The 24,858-nt window shown below is 48.3% G+C and overlaps 1 protein-coding gene across 3 annotated transcripts in view; it reads left to right on the top strand.

Annotated features, from left to right (window-relative positions):
* The first annotated feature begins 366 nt into the window (after positions 1–366).
* Positions 367–24,858, top strand: part of SEMA6A (semaphorin 6A) — a 125,002-nt gene continuing 100,510 nt past the window's right edge. For 2 of the 3 annotated variants that reach the window (XM_032842255.1, XM_032842253.1), the window contains exon 1: positions 367–974. The gene's annotated coding sequence lies outside the window, so the exon portion shown is untranslated. The remainder of the gene's footprint in view (positions 975–24,858) is intronic. The other variant, XM_032842254.1, reaches the window with a different exon arrangement.

Below are 24,858 nucleotides of genomic sequence, written 5' to 3'. Positions count from 1 at the left end.
CCCCACACCCCCCGCTCCCCCCTCCCCCGTCTAGAGCAGATGCGGGGGTGGGGGGAGCTGGGGCTGCGCTCCAGCCGGAGCCAACCCCACCGGGACCTCCACCCAGAGCGCGGCGTGGGCCGGGAGCCGCGGCGGAAGGAGCCTCGAGGGCCAGTCGGTGCAAGGCTCCACCTGCAGCCACACTGCGTAGGCTCTCCCTCTCTCCGCCACGCTCTTTCACATTCACACACAAACACCACAGCCCTCCTCTGGGTCGGAGGAGACGCCAGCCAAAGGAGGCGGGGTTGCAGGAGGAGAGTCCGCTCTGCGCAATCCAGTCCGGGACTTGGCTCCGCCCGGGAGCCGCGGCCTCTCCGGTGACAGAGGAGTAGCGAGCCGCACCGGGTGAGGCTGCAGCCAACTCCGCTCCCCGCGCACTCGGCTGCCCAGGCGCTCGGGACGCAGCAGCGGCGCTTCTCCGCGGGGCCCACCGCCCGCGATGCCCGCTTAGGAGCGGCGGCAGCGGCCAGCATCGCCACGCCCGCGGCAGCGGCGCTCGCGGTCGCAGAGCGGGGCCACAGCGCGCCCCCTGCCCCAGCCCCCACCCCGCCCCCCACCCTGAAATGACTTGTTAATCCGCGCAGACACCACCGAAGGGACTCACCGGAGTGGAATCCAAGTGGAATTTGGATTTGAAGAGTTTCTTGAACATTTACTCCTTCCTTGTTGTTTTTCTTTCTTTCTTTCTTTTTTCCTCTCCCCTTCTGTGCCTGTCACTGGAGATGATCACGGCGCGTTTGCTTCCCAGAAAGTAGTCGCCGCGACTGTTACCCCCAAAGAGACAAGCACACATGTAGGAATGACAAAGGCTTGCAAAGGAGAGAGCGCAGCTTGCGGCCCGGAGAGATCTCCTCGATAATGGATTACTAAATGGGATATACGCTGTACCAGCCCGCTCCGAGCCCCGGCCGCCTGCACGTCGATGCACCGAAAAGGTACGGCAGGGGCGCCCCGGCGCGCCCCACCTCCCCGGCGGCTCGGCTCCGGGCATCGGGTCCCGGGGCCGCGGCCGGCACTCGCTGCCCGCTTTGTGGTAGCTGCGTTTTATTTTGTCTGGTGTCTGCCTTCCGAGCGCTGTCCGGCCCTTGGGGAGCAGTGGTGAGCCCAGCCCGCCGCTCCACTCCGCCCTGTGCCGGGGAGACCGCTGGGCTCCGCGTTGCGAGCTTCCCCACCCGCGCTGCGCACACGCCAGGCGCCGCCCGGGACCGCGACCGCGCGGTGCTGCTTGGCTGGGGAATATGTGTGCAGGACCCGGGGCTCGTCCTCACTTTCGGGCCAACAGGGAGCAGAGAGGCCCCGGGAGGGTGGGATCCTCAGAAGCGCCGGGTCCTGGTACACGAACTGGGGAAAGGGTTCTGCCCTCGAGGGCTGAGGACGTTGGGTAGAAGAGCGCTGTTTTCGCCCAGCACCAGGTTTGGGTTCTGTGGTCTGAGAAGGGGTTCCACAGAGACGGTGGGAAAGCGAAGAGAATCTTTTGTTGTCCGCTCGGGGTCTGGGCTGCGCTCTGTGGAGTGCGGGAAACTTGTAATGGCCCTGGTACCCGTGCGCCTTGCCACTTGGTGACATCCCGGCTTTCGCGGCCACTGGCACCAGGGGTTCCGGGCTTTGTTTGCTCGAACGAGTGCCCAGGAATGGTCTCCTCCCGGTGTGGCGCGGCGCCCCCCGCCCTGGGTCCTCTATCCCCCGCTGCAGCTCCCTTCTGGCAGGCGAGGACAGCATCTGTCGCGGCTGCGTCCCCCTCCAGCACAGAGACCGCCTCGCTGCGCTCTCCCCCGAAATCTACGAGGTTCCTCTAAAAGGAGTTGTCCCGGAGGGGTAAGGGTGGAAAGACTTGCAAAAGATGACCCAGTGCTTGCTACCCGGACGAGAGCTCTGTTCGGGCCACGGGGTCTGGATGTCTGAACTACTCGCTGGGTCCTAGAGAGCTGTCTGGAGGGCAGTGGGGCGCTGGGGAGCTAGCCCGACAGTGCCCACCCTCCCTGTACGACTCCGCTGGGGTGGCAAGTGTCTTTGCTCCAGATTCTCTGCTTTTTTTTCTCAGCTCCCCACTGTCGTATATGCTGCAAAGCAGGATCCTGAGGTCCGCTCCCTCCTCCGGCGACCCGAGCCGTACAGGGGGAGCCAGGGAGCAGCCCCGAACTTGCGCGTTTCGGGAAAGGAAACAGGATTCCGCCGTCTTTCCCGTTCCCCCGCCGCCTCGCCACCCCTCCGCCCAGAGCCGCCTCTTCCAGCACGGGGTCACTCTACCCGGCGCTTCTGGAAAGTTTCTCTGAAAGCCAGGGGCGGCGGGTACGACAGTACTGGGGCTATGCCTGTGCAGCCCACGGGAAACCGAACCCGGAGGGAAGAGGATGGGCCGCCTACGATGCGTGGAGTTATGTCTGGTCCACAGCCAGTGGCTCCCCCATCCAGCAGTCAGCTGGGTTGGGGTCTCAGCGCCGCATTTGCTGGTCCAGTCGAGAAAGCAGTGGCGAGGCGGTGGGAAGGGAAGTTCAGGGGCAGGATTCGGGATGCTGGTGCGGCCACTGGACAGCGGCTGGCGCACGGGTGCGGGTGGACACAGGCCGGGACTAGGTACCAATTCCAAGTGCAACATCCCCAGCCTCCCACCCCCACCCCCGGTGCCACGCGCATTTTTCCAGGCGGCGGGTTTCCAGGGAGGAACGGAACAGGGAGCCAGGTGTTCCTGGAGCGGGGGAGGAACTGCTGTCTTCACAGCCAAGGAAAGAACTTCCAGCAGCGGCCTCCATCCTGCATCCAGCGGGCAGTCCCAGTGGCCGTTGGAGTCGGTCCTTGGGAGCAAGGTGGCTGCTTTGAAAATGCGGTGGCCAGTCATGGGATCACTCTCTGCTTACACCGGATGGAAATCAAGTTGCTACTTATTGACTGTGATCCATGAAACGTTTAAAACACAGGCAAAGGCGCGTGCGCGCGCGCGCACACACACACACACACACACACACACAAACACTCAGACGCTTACGCTTGTATGCACAACTTTCTCTGACTCAAATCTGAAAAGATGTTTAACCCAGTTGCAGCGTTTTGCCAGCAGGTCTCAAGAAAGCTATGTAATGCCCCCCAGCGCTGGTTTTTAAGTCTTTCCGGGTAGGAAGGTCGAGTGTCTTTGCCTTGTCTTTCTCTAATCCTGGTAATTGTTGGTCTTCCTTCAGACATACATCTCAGGCGTCAAATCCACTCTGATGGCAGGGGAAAGACTGCTGGTTCCAGACACATGCATCCTTTATTTAGGCTTTTTCACGCGGAGTAAAGATGCCTGGGCTCAATTCTGAATGAAAATATTGTATTTTTGCACCTTATCCAAATGGCTACGACAGGTCAAGACTGCAAGCATTTCGTGTGTTTTTTTAATACCCTGTTTAGTCTGCATGGAGTTTTATGATTTATAGTAAGCTTTGATTAAACTACTCCAGGCCCCAAAGTTAATTATTAACCTAACCTTAAATACTGTGGCAGAACGGTGTCTCCACTTATTAACTTAAACTGTTAAACGGTAATTGCACCATTTGAATTTGGTTTACCTATGCTTGCTTATATGGTGACTTTTATTTGACTCTTGAGTAACCCCCACTCTGTACTATGATTCTGGTTTTACGATATTCTTGAATGAGGCACTTTGCAAGCCAATCTGAAAGCAGAGAAAAATGGAGTATCAGGTTTAAAACCTCATTTCTGTGTTAGGTCTTTTTTCAACTTGATAGAAGGCAAGCGCTCTAGCTCCTGTGTGTGTGGTTTTTGTGTGGTGACAGTCTTCCTGAAGTGTTGTGTGTTGCAAGCCATCCCCCTGTAGAGAAGGGCCACAGTCTTCAAGAATGCATATGAAGCACATATGCAAATTCCAGCAGCCACCCAAGAATCATTATCTCAGGAGCCATCTGCAGAATATACTTATTGGATAAAACATCTACATTTCAATAGGTTAAAAATTCCCAAGAACTGGAGTAGAAACCCAAGTAAATGTTGAATAGATGCATGAAAGAAACGGGTCCACAGAATTCCCATTTCTCCACTAAGAGTGGACCGGTTGTCTCCCCCCTCTACAGTGGCTTCGAGTGAGTGGTTCTTATCAAGTGGCAATAAGTGCAACTCTGTATTTACACACACAGTGACACACATACACAAACACACAGCCCTCGAGTTCTTTCCAAGTCTAGTGAATGCTTTTTCCCATCATTAAAAAAATATAGCATTTGCATCTTGAGTAGGCGGATAACATTTCTTAGTATGTTGAATCAGAAGGATAGCAAGAATTACAAGACTGTTATCTTCATTGAATAAAAATAAGCCACCCAAATTAAGAACTTGTATTAAATTCAAAATAAATACTCATGCTTTAAAAGCAAATGGGTAATTGCACTCCCATAGGAAATAGAAGGCAAAATACTGTTTTGAACAAGGAGGTGAAGCAGATATTTTACTGTGTGTGCATAGCGGTTCAGCTCTTTTCTGAACAGGACAAAAGCGTGATCACGGGAGAAGTTTTTTAGAACTAGATTGCCAAAGGCGAATATATTCTCCCATCTTATTTGTTTGCAGAAAAGAATCACAGAACAAGCCAAACTAATTGCAAATGCTTTAATTAAGCATCTGCCGTTTGCAGCAGTATAAAGCCTGAGAGAGATTGCCTGCCTCTCCCTCTGCCTCTCCCTCTGCCTCCCCCGCCCCAGGTTTAGACAATTTATTGCCCTCCTCTCAGAGTGGGTGTTCCCTGGGTGTTCCCACTTCCAGAGGAAGGTGGAGCCTGATACTGGCAATGTCCTGCCCGCTCACCCTCCCCTATCAGTGTCCCCTACTCTTCTGAGGTTCCCTGGAGCCAAGCTGTCTCAGAGATGTTTCTATTCCAGAGTGAAGGCTTTTCTCATCAACTGAGCTATTCTCTGCCGGCAACCACACTGGTGGCCTCCTGGGGATATGGTAAGGTAGGGGAGGGAGGGAGGCATTTAATCCCTCTGAAATGGGCAAGGAAGATGTCATACCGCATAAACCTCAAGGGGAGAGGGCTTACAGGATACCTCTCAGCATGGGACCATTACAGTAGCGCATATATACAAGGGTATCCTGCTCTGTGAAGCAGGTGAGTTCCTGCAAAACTTTTTGATTAGAGTAATTCCCATTATACTAATGGAGAGTGTCCTAGAAGTGTCAGGACTCAATAGAGTCTCCCAAGTAACCTCTTCAGCCCAGACCTCTCTCCTGGGTCTCTCAACTAATACATCCAACAGGTTAGGTAGCTCTTCTTGGATCTAACAGGCGTGTCAAACTTAACACATTCAGAGCACCAATTCTGGACCTCTTTCCCCCAGCATGCTTTCTTATAATCTTCTCCATCTTGGTAAATGGCATTGCCATCCCTGGAGCTGCTCCCAGGTAGAAACTTAGAGGAGTCATCCTTGACTCTTACTGCAGCGCCCCCCCCCCCCAGCGGCAGATGCTGCTGCCCACCCCAACCCCCTTCCAGAGCACGTCGGCCTTCTCCAAACTCTTCCACTTCTGAGGCCCTCACGCTGGCTGAGCCACGAGGCTATTGTACCAGCCTCCCAACTAGTCCCGCGGCTTTGCTCTTGGACCCCTACAGTCTATGCTCAACACAGCAGCCAAAGTGATTTTTTTTTTTTTTTTTTTTTTTTTTTTTTAAATCAAGGCCTGGCTCAGATTCTTTCATCTTCGCCCAGCAGATGCCAAAGTCCAACCTTTGGGCCTTCGCAGCCCTACGCCATCTGTGCTCCCTTACCCACACCTCTCAAATCTCCCCCCGTCTTCAGGGTTACGTGACTGTGCCTGGCATGTGCTCTTCCATGGCCTGGGATGATTCCTTCCCCAGATAGCTGTGTGCTTTGCTCCTCACACAACTGAGGTCTGTGTGCAAATGTCACTCTCGCCATGAAGCCTTTTCTGATCACCTTATTTACTCCACCATTTTCCCCAAGACTTCCTAGCCCCCTGGCCTGCCTCAATGTTTTCCCCTTCTCACTTTCTGCCACCTGAGAGACTGTACGTTGTTCCCGTTTATCTTCTGTCTTCCACTAGAACATATGCCACGAGGAACAACTTTTGCCATGTGTTACTGCTTCATCTCCAGCACCTGTGCCTGGCATGCCAATGGCCCTTCCCAACAAGTATTTGTTCAGTCAATTAATTGATTCATCAATTTAAAAAGAGCAAATCTTTTTTACAAGCATCTCATCTTTCTCTCTTATCTGCTCTTGTTTCTCCATCTTACTTTTTTTTTAAAGACTTTATTTACTTGAAAGAGACCACTAGAGAGAGAGCAAGCACGAGTAGGGGGCAGAAGCCAAGGGAGAAGCAGACTCCCCGCTGAACAGGGAGCCTGATGCGGGACTTGATCCCAGGACCCCAGGATCATGACCTGAACCAAAGGCAGATGCTTAACTGAATGAGCCACCCAGGCGCCCCTTGTTTCTCTATCTTAAGTTTTCATCCAATGTAACATAACACTTCTCCGTGTGTGGGGGGGAGGCAGGGGGAGACACGCTGACTTCCATGTACGCAGGTGATCTGTCTCATGCACCATTAGTGGAGTATTCACCGCGGGTTGTTTTCCCAGCCCTGGTGATGGATTGGAGCCTGCTCATTCCCACACTCTCACCCAGTCCCCTCCTGTGGCCGAGAGCACACATCTGCGGGACACCTGGTTGAAGCTGGAGGGATTGAGACTTAGGTAAAAGCATCTTGCCCAGGAACAGCGCTAGGAAGACAGCCAAGCACTGATGAGGCTTGAGCTTTTGACCTGGGCCTTGTTTGTTCTGCGTTCTAACCACTGGCCACAGAACTGCTGTGCTTTTTGGGAGTTTGCTGATGGTCCTTTAAAAATTCACCTTTCTGGCAGGAGAGGACAACATGCTTATGAACCCACATTTCCACCCTGTACTGTGGTCCCTGTAGTCGAAGATCCTATACTTGGATGTCCTAAGTTCCAGACTCTACTACCTTGGACGAGTCACTTAACCTCTCTGAGCTGCATTATTTTCAACAAAATCTGTGAATAGTAAACCTGTGTGTTCCACGTTGTAGGACCTCTGGGAGAATAATAGGAAGTCACAGATGTGAAGGTATTTGGTAAATCAGGAAATGCACTCGGAAGACCTGGGAGAATCTGATGCCAGTTCCTTTCTCCCCACCCCAGATCCTGGGCCTAGCAGAGGTCTTGCGTCATTGTTTTCTAAATCATAAAAGAGAGATTATATTCCGTGGATGTCACATTTTCATATAAACCACATTGTGAAATTAAATAAGGTCCTCAAATTCACTGGAAATTCACAGTCTTCAGCAACCCTGTCCATTAGAAAGGCCAACTGCCTCAAGCAACAATGGCTTTCAGTGTGACCATTAAAGAGGGCAAGGTCGCGGGCGTGGCACTCAGCCAGGCATTGGAAAAAGTAAGGGCATTGTTTTTGCTGAGGTGGGTCCTAAAACAATTCATGTCAGTGTAAGCATTAATGTAGGACAGAAGTGTCAGGGTGAACCGGGGTAGGAGGAGAGGAGTTTGGGTCCTTGCCGTAATAAAGGCAAATTCACTAAGATTTGGCGACATCGGGTTTACAAGTATGGAGGGACGGTCAGGGGAAGGCAGTAGGCAGCAAAAGGGACAATGCAGAGACCACACTTCTTAGGCAGACTCAACACACTGGGATTCATATCCCTTTTTTTTTTTTTTTTTTTTTTTGCCAATTATAAATAGCGTGACTTTGAGCCAGTTACTTCTTTGCCTCAGTTTCCATCTGTAAGATGCTCATAGGATGCTAATGTGGTTGTTGGGAAAAGTAAATATGGTAACATCTGTAAAATTCATAGCCCGAGGCATGGCACATGATACTCGCTCATGAAACATTACGTGTTATTTTTATTTGAGTGACAAAAGTCCGGGAGAGTTCCCTGGTGGGGAGAGTAGAAAGGGTAACAGTCAGAGAGGGTACAAAGGAAGCCACCTCGGGACCAGAAATGAACATTCCCACTGTGGGTGGCCCTGGTGACGCGGGTTTTCAGCTGGGAAGCCTGTGAACAAGTCACCAGCATGGGAAGAAGAGCCGTGATCCATTTCCTGACTTTGGATGTTGACATCTCACACCCAGAATATGGAAGAAAAGACATTATGCCAATAAAACCACTGTGGGCAGCACAAGACTTTGCATTAGACAAGAGCCTAAAGGATGAAGGAAAAAAAGGATCGCCTTCACTTCAAACATCTTTAAAATAAAATACACAGTCTGCATGCACTCGAGAATCTGAGAGCAGCCTGGTGTGTTGGTTCAGGGTCGAGATGAACGGATCCCAAGGGCCCTACCTATCATAGGAGAGAAGCTTGTCGGCTGACTGCTCCAGGAGGCTGTGGCTGGGACTTCTGCCCGAGGGCCGTCGTAGTGGCCTTCCATCCACGTGCAGGGTCACTCTTCCCTGGCCAAGCCTGAAATCAGTTTGGGAGAGCAGTGAGTCTCCACGCAGAAGCAAAACACTAACCTTCCCCACCAAATGTAGCAAAGAGTTAGTTGGCTGACCCCAAGAGAGCTGGTATTTACTCTCCTGACTGGTATTCTGTCCTATTACCTGACATCGGACTCAAATGATAGTCATCCAAGTTCTTATCGGTAAGAAGAATCTCACTTCTAAAAGGCACAGCAGAAGGGGCAATAAATAGGTATGATCATCACAATTCCCTGACAGACTCCTCCTTGCACCCAGTGGGAACAAGACTCCCTCCCTGGCCTAGAATTACAGTTATTTTCACCCAGGAGAAAAAAAAGAAATGTCTCTTAAACTTTTTAAGTGGAAAGCGGATGTCTAGAGTGAAATAAATCCACAATTAACATGCTCCAAAGGCTGAAGGGCAACGTCTTCCTAGCAGCAAGTGTGCTGACTGTGGCTCTGAAAATATTGTTAGACAGGTATTTCCACGTACAGCCGGTGGACCTGAGGCTTTCAGTGAATACAACTCGGCACTTTCTGGTGGTTTCCAACTAACCTATCATTGCCATCTGTGGAAAGTTTAATTCAAAGAATCCACGCCAATTAAAAAAAATTTAGCAGAATCTCTAAAATGAGGCTATTTCACCCCTCTCTCATCCCTTTTGCCCTCCTCCATGTTTAAAACCAAGTCTTGGCCACGATTTGATGGGAAACACTTCTAGAACACAACAGGATCTGACACTGAACACCGTGAAAACATGCCCCCCCCCACCCCCCGGAAAACCAACATTTTAGGAACTGGGACAAAATAAAGAAGGTACTAATTACAGCTGGATGTTTGATAAGACTTTTAGAGACAAGCTTTCTTTGACGCATCCATTCTCCTTTCCTTTTTCCTATTCTGAGTCTTTCTTTAAGGAGAGGATTCAACCTTTTCATTAATGTTGCAACGACTCCAGTGCTCCCCCCGCCCCCCAGACTCCTACTGTCCTTGAACGAGGAAACTGAGAGAATACTGATTGAGCTGGTGAATGGAAACGTTCCTTTCCTGAAAATGGAATGCTTTATGAAAAACTGCATTACACACACACACACACACACACACACACACACACTCAAACAATCCAACAACTGTCTCTCCTCCTTTCTACCCCGGAGAACCACAGGACTCCATTCACATATCTTGGTGTTTGAATGCATTTGTTCTTGGGCCTCAAATACCCAGGTGGAAAACCAGTCTAGGAAGCCTTTCGTTATTCCAGAAACCTGAGCATGTGAGTTACTAAGAACATTCTCATCTCTGCAGGGCGAGCGATAAATAGAAACCAATTGTTTCTCGCGCTCCGAACTGGAGTCCATGCAGCAGAATGGCAGTTGGGTGGATTCTGACAAGGAGAATACTTGTAAATGGTCCGCGAGATGGATTCTGGGCTAATTCTTCTCGCGTTATGAATGATGGCCCTAGCTAGACACTGTCGCTGGGATCTTCATCTATTAATCATGGAGGCTGCTTTCTTATTCGGTTGCCATAGTTTCAGTGCCTCAGATAGTGTTGGGGTGTCTGGGGAAAGGTTTGAGGTAGACGGGGGCTTGCAAGCCTGGCAGTTATTTTGGCATGGGGGGGGGTGGCTCTGAAAGCACCGAAAAAACCGCCTCGCGTGTAATTCAGGGTTGGATTAAAAGAGGCAACTTCTGAGTGTCTCCCTGGACCTTGTTATGTGCACGTCCAGCTGATATTTACTCCAGGATCTGCCTCTTGCTCAGTCCTGCTGGTAAAAAAAAAAAAAAAAAAAAAATTACCGTCCAGGGACTGATGTCACTTTCATCTTTCCACCAGAAAGCCAAAGGGTGCGAGCTCTTCATTAAGGCCCCTCAAAAGTGTGGAGGTAAATGAGGGCATTCATGGCTTCGCTCACAATTGCAGGTTCGTAATTCGGCTTCGGCTCTGCGGATGGCTAAATAAATAGAATGACCTCAGGAGAGCTGGCCATGTTGTGCTCTGGTACAGCAGTGGAAACATTCTGGGCTTTCCTTCAGGTTTAACCTCCATTATTTTTTTAGGGTTGGCGCCCATGACTAACAACCATTTCACCGCATTTCGCGACAGTGGCCCGGGGAAGGGGCTGCGGGGGGGGGAGGCTCCTGCTTTGTTAGCTCTTGGGTATGGGAGCATTTCTTGCCTTTCTGTACTCTGCATCTTTGGCCGTTTTGCCGTTAGGTTTGCGACTTCGGGGTTGATCAGGAAAAGCTGTCCGGTTGTGTACATACACTGGACGACCGAGTCAAGGAAAGGCGGGCAGGAGTAAGTTGCTGCAAGACGGAGAGACACACACTCTGTGATTTATGTGCTTCGTGGGTGATGTAGAACACAGCTTTCCTTTGTGAGGTACATTTGGCCTCGTGTAACAGATACTGGTACACTTCTTAATGCTTTAGTTCCCATTTCTCAAGTGGACTTTCAAGGACTCCTACCAGTCCAAGCCAAGCCATTTCATTCCTTTGTAGATTAAAACATAAAATAAAACCACCTCACACTTGAAGCAAACAGCCCTGAATTCAGGACATGCAGGGCATCAAAGCCAGGCAGATGCACAGGAAGGAAACCTTGAATTCACTACAAATGGGTCTCATCTAGAAATTAGTCACTTTTTTTTCCTTACTAGAAAATGACTGGGTTTTATTGCAGGGTGAGCTTCAAAGCAGCCGTTTTTAATTCCCCAGACCCAGCCTGCCAAAATTTTTTGTAAGATCAACAAGCATTTTTAATGCACGTGCCTATTACATTGGCCCCTCCCCCACGCAGCCGCACTAAATGACTGATTTTAGAGGCCAATAATTTCAAGTAAATTAAAAGGATAACATGGCCTTAATTGCTACTGGCTTCACCAGGCTTCTGGGCACCGGAATTCCTTGAGGAGAAACACTTTTAAGAGTCACAGCAGTTTCTGATCACGTGGTCTGGTTTACCCATAGGCTGCAATTACTGTACCCACCCCCCACCCCAGCCTTTCTCCCCTGCTCCCTCCCCATATCTCTGGGAAGCTAAGAAAACATGCATTTGTAAGTTCAGTATGGAACTTGGTGGGGACTATGGACCTCTGATTATTTGGCAGGGTAGAAAATAGGTCTTGCTCATTTTACAGTATTCTCCTAGGTGAGCTGGTTTTTTGGTTTTTGGGTGTTTTAAAAAGGCAAAGGGATGGGGAGGACATTGCCACTAATAGTTCAGATCAGAAGCTTTTTTTTCATTGGAAGAAGAGTTTCGGTGAATTCAACTGGCTGTCCTCTCAGCAATAACAAGACTGTCGTTACTCTTTGGTATCCGGGCAGACAAAGTACTGCACACGTAGCCTAAAGAAAAGTAAGCGATACTTTCGTATGAACGTCGGTCAGATACAATGTGGACTTTAATTAGCCTTAATTAATGATTTCTGATTAGAGATTTTCTTTTGTGCCTCCAAGACACCAACACCTTGGAGGCTGTGTTTTGGTGGAACATTTCCAGACAGCAGTGACTTGAACATGCCTCCATTATCTTGCCCTGCAAACCATATTAGATTCTTACGTGAAGAATGTGATTCTGCATCATTTGCAAAATGGTCAAAGGAAGAAGTATCACTTGAGGGACAACTGAAATTTATTACGTGATACAGAGCACTTTTAATCTTTGGGGGAACCGTTGTTCATTTTAAAGGAATTTACTTATCAAAACTGATAGTTACTGGTTCCTAGGGGGACCCAAGGCCCTTCCTTCCCAAGACTGAAAGGGACTTTGAGTTCTTTCAAATGAAAGAACTGGGGGTGGTGGGCCAAGTGGGATTTCCTTTGCCCTAAAGTACCTGTTACCATGTGCTAAATGTAATGACTGAGGATTACTGTAAGCATGGGAGAGAAATAGGTCTTACTTTTGGTTAAAAGTACTTTTTCCTGTGTCATGAGTTCTACAACAGATACCAAGAAGCTGAATTATCAAGTTAATGCACTACTTAATGTTCAACTTTTAACTAGAGGGTCTAATAAAAGTTATCATATATATTAATTAGATATATTACAAATTTCTTATTAATTTTCTGTGTGAGAACTCATTCTATAGTTTATATAAAATTCTAATAGCACATGGCCCATCTAGTTTGGCATAATTTGTGCTTATGAATTATAAATGCTTAACTTTCACAATTAATCTTACCAATCTATAAGCATGATTATGAGAAATTACCTAAGTTAAATTGATTTGTCATATTTGCTGTACTGTGTTCTAGGGTAGTGATTATCTAAGATAATTTTAAAGATGGTTGTCCTGTTCCATGCAATATGGCTTTACTTTTAGCGGAAGTAAAGTCTACCCAAAGATCTCGGGCTTGCCCAGCCAAGGGGAGATGCTGATGGTATCAAAAGTATAAAGAACAGAGTAAGGTTCCTGTGTAGCCAAGAAAAAAGGTAACAAACATCCACTGGATACTTCTCTCTTTAAAGGGATGTACAGAGTACAGGGAAAGGTTTTCTATTCAAAAGTCAACTTTTATCTACAAGGTGTTTCCTCTCATTTGTGGTGAGGGGAAGTTCGCCATGTTGAATATGCTGATTAATTCTCCGGGGATATCTTGGAGGGTGGAGCTTTCGTTCCCATATTTTGTCATGTCCAGAACATAAGACCTGTTAATATTGCCCAAACACATCCGTTCCCGAGAATGAAAAGGACAACATAATTGCCTTTGCTGGTAGGAAACAGCCACATCCAGTTCCCCAGCAGCTCCTACAACTGCCAGGTGTGCAAGAGAAGGCTTTGAAATGTTGTGAATAGCTTGACATTATCACAGTGTTATTGAAATGCAAATTCTTCTGAGCAGAACTTGAAAAGGTTTTAAATGTAGAACTAGGACAGTATCTTTTCTTTTCTTGGCTTGTCACCGACCCTACCTAGTGGTGGTAACTCCAAGTGCTTCTTCTATTGAAAGTAATCATAACACATTTGCATATTTCACCGTTTCTCACTGCCTGTGTTTCAAGTGAAGACACACTTTCCCCGGGTGGTACCTTTTGGGGGAGAGGATGGACTGGCTTCCAGCAACGAAATGTAAACACGGGACTTGTTCAGCCTAGGAAGGCTATCACATTCCGAAATCAGGCTAGCTGATAACCATCAGCATCACCAGTAAATGAGAGTTATTATGAATAAAAAAGACCTTACTTAGAAGGATATCTTTCAAGGTGCGTTTATAAACATTGCCTCACTGGACATCATTACAAACTGGGTTAGGCAGGGCAGGGATTGTGATGCCAATTTGAAGATGAGACAGCTGAGGTTCAAAGAGGTCAAATTATTTGCCTGAGTACACCTCCAGAGAGGGAAGGGCTTGGAACGGGGCACCCAACCTTCTGAGTCCAAGTTTGAACACCTCCACTCCACTGCACGTTTTCCTCAATATGTAAACAATTCTGAAAAATGATTACAGCCTCCTAAGCACAGACGCCATCACATTCTGCCTGTTACGCAGGTTTAACAAAGACAAAGAACAAGTTCAGAAGTAGCTTTCCAAGGGGTGCCTGGGTGGCTCAGTCGTTAAGCATCTGCTTTGGTTCAGGTCATGATCCCAGGGTCCTCGGATGGGGCCCCACGTCAGGCTCCCTGCTCAGCGGGGAGCCTGCTTCTCCCTCCCCCTCTGCTCATTCTCTCTCTCTCTCTCTCTCAAATAAAAAAATAATGATAATTTTTTTAAAAAAAGAAGTAGCTTTCCAAGGACACCAAGTGTGGTGTCAGTGCAACTGGGCTCCAAGTTCCTGCTACTCAGTGGAACGCCATTTCGGGACACTGTCCCCAGAGGCTCTTAGGGGCTAGAGTGGTCCTCTGAAAGGAGATGAACTGAAAAATGGAGGCTGTTTGAGGACGTTTTTGATGGGGCTTCTGGTCCTGTTTTACAGAAGGGCCACAAATAAACGGTGACCGTGGTACAGGGAGGATCCTGAGGGGCAGAAAGTTGAACAAGATACTCCGGCAGGAGTATCCTCCCGGGGCCCATAACTTGTAGCTCATCAAATAGACGCACGCTTCTAGCAAGGAGTACACAGACCGTCTAGGTCAACGTGGGTGGATCTTCCCTCCAACAAAGGTCATTTTATTCTCTGGTCCCTGCTACCAGGTCTACTGAAGGCAGCAGAGTACAGAGGTGGCACTTACTCTAGGCAAGTTCGGGGTGCTACAGAGACACCGTGATGACCTAGTTCAGAACGCATGGATAACAGAGGCCGGACAGTGGGCCCCTGTCCGGCAAGCAAGGGAGATAACATGAAAAATCATTTTGGTGTAAGGTCTGACGGTTCTCCATCCCCACAGCAGAGTGTGTTTGCTAAGCTGAGGTCCTGAGCTGAGGATGCTAAGAAGGGCAGGAAGGGGCACTCTGCCCGGCTGGGAGGCGAGGCAGGACTTTGTGAAGGAGGAGGCATCTGAGTTTCGTGAAGATTTCAGGATGTGGGAAGGAGGGGAGGAAGAGCCGTGGGTCTGGGGGAAAAGCAGGAGTGAAGGCCCAAGGCCGGCAAATGGAGGACTGGGTTCCCGAGCAGCAAGGGGGTCTTCCTGGCGACTGGGGATGTGGCATGGAAGCCCGAGGACAGAAGGAGATTGGGAGCTCCCTGTGGAGGGCTCTCCCCGGCTCAGGAGGGGGACCCGGAGCTGCAGGCTGTTGAAGCTTTTTGGCAAGAAGATGACGTCATCAGATGTGTGTCTGAGGAACGCAAGTCTGCTAGCACTGGGAACAGAAAAAAGGAAACAGAGTCAGAGCGTGTTGGCAAGATACAGCCGTCAGGATGTGGCGACCAGCTGGACGTGTGGGGTGAGGAAGGAGGAGGAGGAAAAATGGCTCCTCCCTGTCCTACTGGGGCAACTGAGAGGATAGTGGGGGGCCAGCGGAACTCAGGTTTATACACAAGAGAGTACACATTTCACAGCCAACATACCCCGTATTTAAGCGACACTTAGTAGGCCAGACACCAAAGCCTAGCCCTACTGTGCTCACACCCAGCTCTGTAAAGGGAGTGCCAAAGAGGCTGAAATTCAGAGCGTTTCAACTGTCCCATCTGGTCTGGCAGCTGGGGCCTCTTTCTCCCCCATTAGGGAGGTTAATACCAACACAGGAGGTGGGTGATCAGAGAAAAACCAAAGCACCGCCCAGCACATCTATAAAAACGGGTGACATAGCGCTGGAGAGGTGAGTGCTCATGGCGGGCGCATGGGAGATCAGATACCAAGCCCGCTGCTCCTGTCCCTTTCATTCTGAACAATTTTACTTCATTCTGAACAACTGTTCATTCTGAACAATTTTACTTGGAGCTCTGAAGTCAGACTCACATGGTTGGTCCCTTCCTTCCCACCCCGCTCTGTGCTGGGGCATATGTGTATGTGTTTACCTCTTCGGCTCCCTTGTACAATGTTACAGATGACATCATTCCCAAAACACAAATAACACCTTAACTGTGTTGCTTATTTAATAACACAGCGTTAGCAGACCGCAAGGCCTTATCTGCTATACTGTGCTAAAATTGGACACTGCTTACAGAGTGGAAGAAAAAAATGCGTCTAATAAGATTTCACTTGGAAGAAATAAATCTTCATTACATCAGTGACTGAGGTATCCTGGGTTTTACTTCATAGTTTCAACCTCTAGATAAGGGTCAGTATAGCAGAGCTGTCCCGCAGAATCCCCTGATGCCCTTAAGAGTCGAGAAGAACGAATACTAATGCTGTGAAAAAGAATCCTAAAAAGATGGGAGATTCTATATTTACCCTTCACATCACATTCTTTCAGGGGTTTCTAAATACAACTTGCAATGGGAAAGTTTTGGTCTGTATTTTAAGAAGAGGTTGGAGAACAGAAGTGAAACAAAACCGGCTGGGTCTCATCAGGCGGCTCTAAAAGATTGAGGGAGTTTCCAGAAGGGAGACAAGTTTCGTACAGTTGCTTTCAGGTCTCATTTTTTAAGGGTCGACTCAAATGAAGCGTTAAGGAGCAGTTTCATTATGTGGGGGTCCCCATAGATGAGTTTGTCTCCGAGTGCTGGGAGACTGAACCATGGACCATTTACCTAGTGGTGTATGCCCAGTCACTGTTTTGGTGTCCTGCGACTTGTTTCCAACTTGTAGGCTGCCCTCTAGTGTTCCTTCATCTCAACACAACCACTTTTGTTCAGCTCCCGTGAAAGGGGAAAAGCACATACACCGATTCCCACCAGCTAGTCTGCAGTGAACCCGACCCCGCCAGACACCATCTCTAACTACGGGGTCAAGAAGCTGAAGCTGCTCAGGTTTCATACATCGTTAACAAACCTGAAGGTGCCCATCACCAAGGCTCTTGATGGCACACAGGACAACAGCGTCCAGAACCACACGCCCTAATGACGTGTGCCCTGAAGTCGAGCTCCCAAACATGAAGTTAAGCACTGAACAAGAAGTGTGAGGATGTTACCGATTTCACGTATATGTTGTGTGTGCGTGTGTGTGTGTGCGTGTGTGTGTGTGCACGCCTGCACAAAAGAGAGACAGATGAAAAAATCGGACTAAATACGTCTAAAAGGCCTTCCTAAGTTTAACTAAAAATTACAACAGTCAAGAAAAACTTTCAGCCACCATTGGGTGGGAGATGCTCGACCAGATGGCCTCCAAGGCTCCAGCATGATTAGCCCTCGGAGAAGAGTTCTCAACCGTCCATATGCTCCCCTGCTCCAAACCTTCAAAGACCCCATTCCAGCCCTCTGTAGTTTTTTCTCGGAAGATAGGAAGGCGAGATGCACGCACTACAGCCTCAACTGCGGCATTAAGTACTTTCTGATGGTAGTGCCAACTCTGCTTTTTCTGGGATGTCAGAATAAGCATCGTCCAAACTCAACAGTAAGTGGAGAGAGTGGATTTCCCACTCAGTGGCTATCTCAGCGGGTTCTCAACAGGCTCCGAAGGTAACGTGATAAGGTTCCAAGAACATCCGGCTCATAGCAGCAGAACGACTGACACGAATTCAATAAAAATGGTTACTGATGACCATGAGTGTCTCTCTACCATTTTGGAACCCCCTTCAGGAAGAACAAGACCACAGGAGGGCTAGACACACAGAGAGTAGGGCTGAGGGTCAACATTCCGCTTGGGAGTTGACTTCTTGTCTTCTGAAGGGCTGACAAGAGAGACTAGTTAAAAGTATGAGCTCTGGAGTTTCCAATTCTCCTGGCTGAGATCTTGGGGAAGTTACGGAGCTCTCTATGCCTCATGTTCCTCATCTGTAAAATGGGAATACTAAGAACGCCTACCTCATAAAGCTATTCTCATGACTAAATGAGACTGTAGGTACCAGAAAGGTATCTGGTACATAATAAGCAGTCAATAAAAATGAGCCTATTATAATTTGACAACAGGTTCTCTTACTAGAATTGACTAAATTCAGTGTTTTGTGTCACCAGCAGAGTATGGTTCTTGGCATATAAATTAAAACTGAAAAGACAAGATGATGACAAGATGATAGCATCCAGAAGGGTCTTTCTGCCTGCTTCTGTCTCTGTCTCTCTGCTCTTTTGTATGTCAGGGCATGATTCATAATAACTAACTGAATCATCACTCCTTATTTTATTTAGGAAATATTCAGTGCATACCTACTATGTGCATCAAGCTATATTACAGACTGGATCCTACTGGTTATTTCCAAAATATTAAATACGGAGTTAGGTGAGGTGACCAGATTTTGTTCCATTTTAATCTGCCTTTGGGGGGTCTGGTGCTCAGGTAGGAGCCTGACTTTATCAGGCTTCTGCCACATGCCCCAAGCTACAACTTTCTTGTCTTCTGGAAATAGAGGATGTAGAAATTTCCCAGAGAATAATACCTAAGATTTTATCACTGAGTTTCTATATGCAATATTTTCATTGTAGTTAATGTATTTAAAATCACAAAATTCAGGTTTCTCTGTTAATTTAGTATCTGACTCAGAACCAATGTATCCATACGAAAAGGTCATTTTCTACAATACGACTTGGACTGAGTATGTGGCACTGCCCACTTATACCAATAAATTGAAAATGGCACAGTGGTTCACTGGCTGTAAACCCTTGTTTTTCAGGAAACCTAGTAGTTGAACCACAAAACAGCAAAGTGGGTGGACTGCAAAGTAAATCCCTCTTCCAACCAGCCTTCACACCAACTTCCCTGCGGTGTAACGGCAAGGCAGAGAAGCTGAGTGATCGCGAAAGGAAACAAGGGCCACGCTGCTTATTAGCTCTCGAGTAAACACAAGTTAATTCTGGCTTTGTCCATCCCGAGTATTTACCGCGATGGGCAAAGCCGTATATACAAAAATCAGGAAGCTGCACGCCGGGAGTTGGGGAATATGCTAACAAGTCCGGGCTTGGAGACTGGTGCATCTGGAGTTGGAGAATAGGGACTGGGGCCCCGCCTCCCCGGTGGCCCCGCCTCCCCGGTGGCCCCGCCTCCCCGGTGGCCAGGAGGATTGTGTTCCTTTGGTTTCCATCCAAACCCAGGACCATCTGACAGCTGTTTGGTGTTCCTTGTGAAATGGACTTGGGCCCTGGCCAGATGCGAGTGGACAGATGTTCCCAACACAAAGCCTTCACCAAAATAGGCGCTAATTGGCACCTTCCTAATGATGTGAACAAATGAGGCAGGAGTGGGCGGGATGTGCCCATGACCACCTCCCCACCCTGGCCTGCCTGCCTCTCCCACTTACGGGGAAGGCCTGGTGGGAAACGGCTTTCTCCATGCTCGGGGGTTTGGGGATCCCCGGGCTCCTGGACATAAAACCTCCAAAAGGGATACTTCATTGTCTGTTCTGTGTTTATGTATGCTTGTAGGGACATGCTTAACGAATGAAATTTTTTGAGAAGGTGGCTAAATCGAGGGTCCTTTGCCTTTGGCCTGCCTCTCCTTTCAAGGCAAGTCTTAAAATGCAAGATTTTCTCCATGAATTTGGTTTCGATGTGGTAATTCTTGGACAGATAGTTTCTACACAGAAATAATTATGTGTTGCCTTCATGTGAACCTCAAGCAGAATGTTACTTCATCTCATACCTTTGATTGTAACTGTAATAACTGCAATGTGATCTTGCCCAAAGATTTTGGTTCAAATGGAATTTTGAAAAACCTAAATCAGTTTAAAGGGAGGATTTCAGGGGCAAACTGGTTTGACAATGACCCATTCATAATTAGGTGGACTTGCCCCCACATGTACAGGCTACAGTTTACTGTCTTTGATTTCAACAGTTCAACTGTCGTTGGAGTGCCCGGAGCACTTTTTTGAGTAGGAATTATTCTCCTCTCTTTTTTTCCTCTGTTTTGCAAGCTGGGAGCAAACTTTTAACTCCTGGCTTCTTCCTACCAGAATCTGTTACCCAGCTAGAGACTGACAAAAAAACTGTTTTTCTGAGGCGGAATGTAGTTTTACTGCAGGTGGTTTAGAACATTTGACGGAGGCCGCTGTTCACTGTTTGCTTTCCGGGGACTCCAATCATACGTACATGGATTAGGACACAGAACAGAGACTCTCCCAAGCTCTACAGCCCCCACTCACACTCACTAACGCCTCTGTGGCCCCACGCCTTTCCAGAGAGAAAGAGCTAAGGAAGACCCATCATCCACCCAGATCTTTCTCAAACACAACCTATACTACACTAACCCAGCAAAAGAGGGCGACACATTCTACTCGTCACTTCTGCAGTGACTTCTATCCCAAACGATCGACTTGGCTGAAGCGTGTTGAGCATCTGACGGAATCGCACTGGAATCTTTCTCTCGGCTGAAAGTCTCTGGCTCCCCCCTGACCCAACATCTTACTCTCAGGGTTTCTCTGGGCCAGTAATAACACCCCCTCCTTCCCATTCTCTAGTGTGGCTCCTACTTCTTTGAATGAAAGGCAGCTCCCACTGAAGGAGCTAGAATATGCCCGGCAACCAGTGCTGGGCCCTATTGAGCCCATTGTTGGCTCTCAGCACCGTGGAGCCAAATCTCGTTTTATAGCACAGTGTGTTCTAGGAATTGCACTTTGTCAGTACAACAGACCCTCTCTAATGCTTTCCTATTTTCCCCGTTGGCCGCTGTCACCAGCAGCGCCACACAGTCCTGCGGCAGGCCATTAGAATTCACTGCTCTCCAAGGCTGTGCTCTCCTCCATTCGCAAGGTCCCACAAGGCATCGGTGCCGTAGTCCACAGACCCTAAGGACACCAATGGGCGTGATCAGCCAAAGCGGTCCAAGTAAGGGCGGGTCTGAGATTTCGTACCTTTGGCGGGGGGGGGGGGGGGCGGGGGGGGGGGGGGGGGGGGGGGGGAGGAGGGCCGGGGGGTGAGAGATGGTCCCCCTGTTGTGTTACACTGAGGCTTATAAGAAATTCAGCTAAAACTTAGGCTTGGGGCTTCCCCCCCCCCCCAAGTGTTTAAAAGTCAATGACGTGGATATTTGGGTTTAAAGTGAATGTATTAGTGAGAGCTTCCCAATACAGCCACAAAAAAATAGATCTGATCCAAAGTTATGTAATGTAGAATACATTATTCAAAGGGAAGACACCTCCTTAGGCTTCCTGTATAGGTTTCAAGGCAGTTTGCAAGCCAGCAATATTGTCTCTGTTTTCCAAATGGAGAAGCATCCTTTGGCAACTCACAAGGATCCTTGGGGATGAATGAGTGCTCTCTAGAGCACAGCCAGCTCCCCATGGACCCTCATCAGTGCAGGGAGACACTTTTCTCCTAGAGAAAGGATCGCCACCATTGCTTATTTATCCCTGCATTTTGGCAATGGTCGCATGACCATGTTTCCATTTCTGCCCCTCTGGCAACATGTGGCACCACTTAGGAAGTCAGTCTCTGTTGGGTTGGTGAAACTGCCCCAGTATTCACACTTCCTGGAAATAAGTGTAAGTGACTGTCCCCCACTGGTGTCAGAAGGGTTTGAGAGCGACGCTGACCTGGGCTCAGAGGTTGAGAGGCTGATGTAGGGTGAACGCTTCTGCTGGCAGACAGCATGCAACCTAATGCCCCCGCTTCAGACGGAGCCCTCTCTCACCTTTCACTTTTTGGGGAACTTATCCAACTTGCTCCCTGACCTCGTGCAGCTATGCCGTGAGACGGGAATGAGCATGCTCCCAACAGGCCCATCCTTGGAGAATTTCATTTTGTACCAAAGCACCCACTGACCTGCAAGGACTTAATAATGGGGGTAAGACCCTTCAGGGTTCTTCAGAGGCATCACCCCCCTTTCATCCTTCCAAGGAGAAAGAGAAGAAACATTCTTCCTCCTGAATAAGGAGATGGTCGAGGTAAAGTGACGTGTTCTCATCCCTATGCCCTACGGCGCTTTGTAATTTTCAACTTGGCAAACTAAAACATGTTGAAAAGGATGGCTGCCTACAAAATCCTTTAAAAAAAAGAAACATGAACACCGGAGGCAGCCTTAGGCTGGGAATAGAGCTATTTTACACATTCTGGGAAATTTTAAAGAAAGAGGAACAAAGGCCGTGGCTCCCTCTCTCCAGGTTAATTAGTAATTCTGCCACTGGTGTCCATGACCAGGGGTGGGATGTCTACACTTCTTGTCGTCACCATTCTTCACGTTGATGTAAATGACTGAGTGCAGATCTATAGACACAATCCTGTGACAGCCTCTCAGGAGGGTCTTTGTGGCGAACATCAGCGGGTACTTTTTTGACAGCCCTGCCCTAGTTGTCAGAAAGCTGATGGCACCTGATACTTGAACGTGTCAGCCCAGACATTCCAATTCCTTCGTGGAATTATTGATGATGTTGTTGTAGGAGGTCTGCGTTTAATTGCAAACAGGAAGCCAGGAGAGCAAGCTTGTTGTGATTACATCCTCTGAGGTACCTATTATAACTGATTTCAATAATCAGGTCAGAACTTAAGGGTCAGAGGGAAGAGAGAAAGTCAGGCCAGTCCGCAGTCACCTGCAGAGAGGCAGGAGCCTGGGTCCAAATCCCAAAATTCACCACTCAACAGGTGCATGACCTCAGGCAAACCACTTAACCTCCCTGTGCCTCCATTTCCTCCTCTGTGAAATGACCTGGTAATAGTGTCTGCCTCAGGGTTGCCATGAGGAAAAAGGAGTCAATATGTGTAAGTTGCTTTAAGGGCCTGTTCTATAGTAAGTGCTAGCTAAGTATCTCCTATTTTTACTCTTTTCCCCCAAAATCTGTTCATGTAAGCATGCTGATGAGGCATAAGCTGCAAAGAGAATGTGTGTGTGTGTGTCTGTGTATATGTATGCACTAGAAACTATCAAGCAGAACTGATTCTACACTTGAACTCTAACATGGGCGAACTCAGTTTCTGATGCCTACCTGACCCATTTTGACACCTCCTCTCCACCCAGTGCCCTGCTCTGCCACTCCCCTCCTCCACATCCTCCCTGCTTCAGGGTCTTCCGCCCATGTTTTCATTGATCATGGCCTATATCTCATCTAAGTGAGGCTTTATGAATTCATTAAGGCCCCTCCCCTCTCAGGTCCCTGAGAACAGAGACTATACCCAATCATTTTTGCGTTCAGAGTTACTCGTTGAATGTAAGCTAATGGATGGAAGCTAATACTTAAAAAAAACCAGAGCTGACCCAAGAGCTCTCTCGCCAATGCTGGATTCTGACCCTGAAGGGTGCAAACTATAGAAACGAAGCTGTTTGGGAAACAGGGTTGCCAGAAGCCAACCTGATCAGAACCCCCAGGGCTAAGGCCTGGGCATCTGCCAGAGTCAAATATCCCTCAGGTAACTGTAATGGTCAGCTAGTCTTGGGAGCCTCTGATTTAATGAGTCATTCTGAGAATGACGTTCCTCGTGTGTGAGATGATTAGACAGCCAATCTTTTGGCCCAGGGCTGTGGTGCAGAACAAGTGATACGATACGTTTTTACACCGTGTAAAGCCCCAGGAGACCCCAAGGCACTGTTCTGTTAGAGGCAGACCACCTGGGTGCCATGGAAGGTCTGCAGGGCACAGAGCTGTCTCCCAGGCACATGCTTCCAGGTCACTGGAGACATCTCTCCTGCATTGTCTCTGCTTTGGCTGGGATTCAGTAAAGCCAGTCAAAGGCAAGGTTTCAAGCCTGCAGAGCCTGGCATGGGGTTCTCTACCATTAAGATATTATTAACATTAGCACTTTTAGAGTATTATCTCACAGACCCGGTTTCAAGTTCACGAGCTAAAAGGTGGGGTAATGGTGTCAGATAACCTTGGTCAGGATCCTTCTCTAGGTAATCTCTCCTTTCTTAAAATAATCCAGACATGCTGACCGTGTGAAACTTGTGACCAACCTTCAGTAGATACGTTTATTTCGCTTTTAAAATACAACTGAGGAGGGTCAGAAGTCACCACAGAAGTAAGTATCATGGAAATCAATGATCTGAGACCATTGATGATGATGATAATGTTGTAATAGTCACAACATTTATATTTTTAAAAGACGGTGGCTTAAAATGCCTCTAGATGGATCAATTCCTCAACCACCAGCCCCTTTCCATTCAGATCCTAAAGAAATGCAGTTCCTTATTTTCTGTTTGTTGAAGGTTAGGATCCATCACTGATTTAGACACGATCCTAGGATGCCCGTGAATGGTGACAACAGTCACAACCCACTGAAGGCAGTATGTGCTGTCACTGGCCTTTAGCAGAGCAGTGTCTGTGACCGTCCATCCATGTTGGCTGAGCATTCTGATTATCATACGTGCACCATTACAGACTCCAAAAATTTGTAATTTATACGTGATATGAGTGATGTAAGGGAAAGCTTTTGTGAACTTTCCATGAAAGACGTACTGTGTTCCCACTGCTACTGGAAAAGTACTCAGGTGCCACGTTCTGTGAACGACAGTTAGAAATGCACACCTCGTTAGAAGAGGAGAGTGTCATTTCTCACTTATTATAAATAAAATCATTTCTATCTCCTGTATATCCCATCTCCAGTTCCAGCTCTGTTTCCATTTTGTTTCTCTGGTCAGTGCTGGCAGAGGTGGAAAGGCAGCATCTCTAGCCCACCAGTCAGAGGATGGGCAACAGCGGGGAGCTGTGGGTGCCAGCGGGGGCCATCCCCATGCAGGTCCCCCCATGCTTTCCCCGCTTCTAAGTGACATGAGGGTTTCGTGGAAGTTTACACTTCCCTAGAGGACACACTTGATAATCACCAAGATCCTTCTGTTTCTTATCTCTCTGCAGGCTTTAGCCTGAATGGTGTTCCAGGATCTGTGATCTCCATAGGCTTTGGGATGGTGACAAACAGACTTTATCCATTAAGGCGAACTCCTCAGTCTCCAAGAGACATTTTTCTTTCTTGATTCAGTCTTCAAATGGCACAGGGTTATAAAGCAGCCTCTTACATGCTCCTTGGCTATATTAAGGG

This window comes from Lontra canadensis, unplaced genomic scaffold (genome assembly GCF_010015895.1).
Source record: "Lontra canadensis isolate GAN:19392208 unplaced genomic scaffold, GSC_riverotter_1.0 scaffold126, whole genome shotgun sequence".
Lineage (NCBI taxonomy): Eukaryota > Metazoa > Chordata > Mammalia > Carnivora > Mustelidae > Lontra > Lontra canadensis.
Note: the sequence above shows the minus strand (reverse complement) of the source record. Positions and strands in the feature narration are given on the sequence as shown.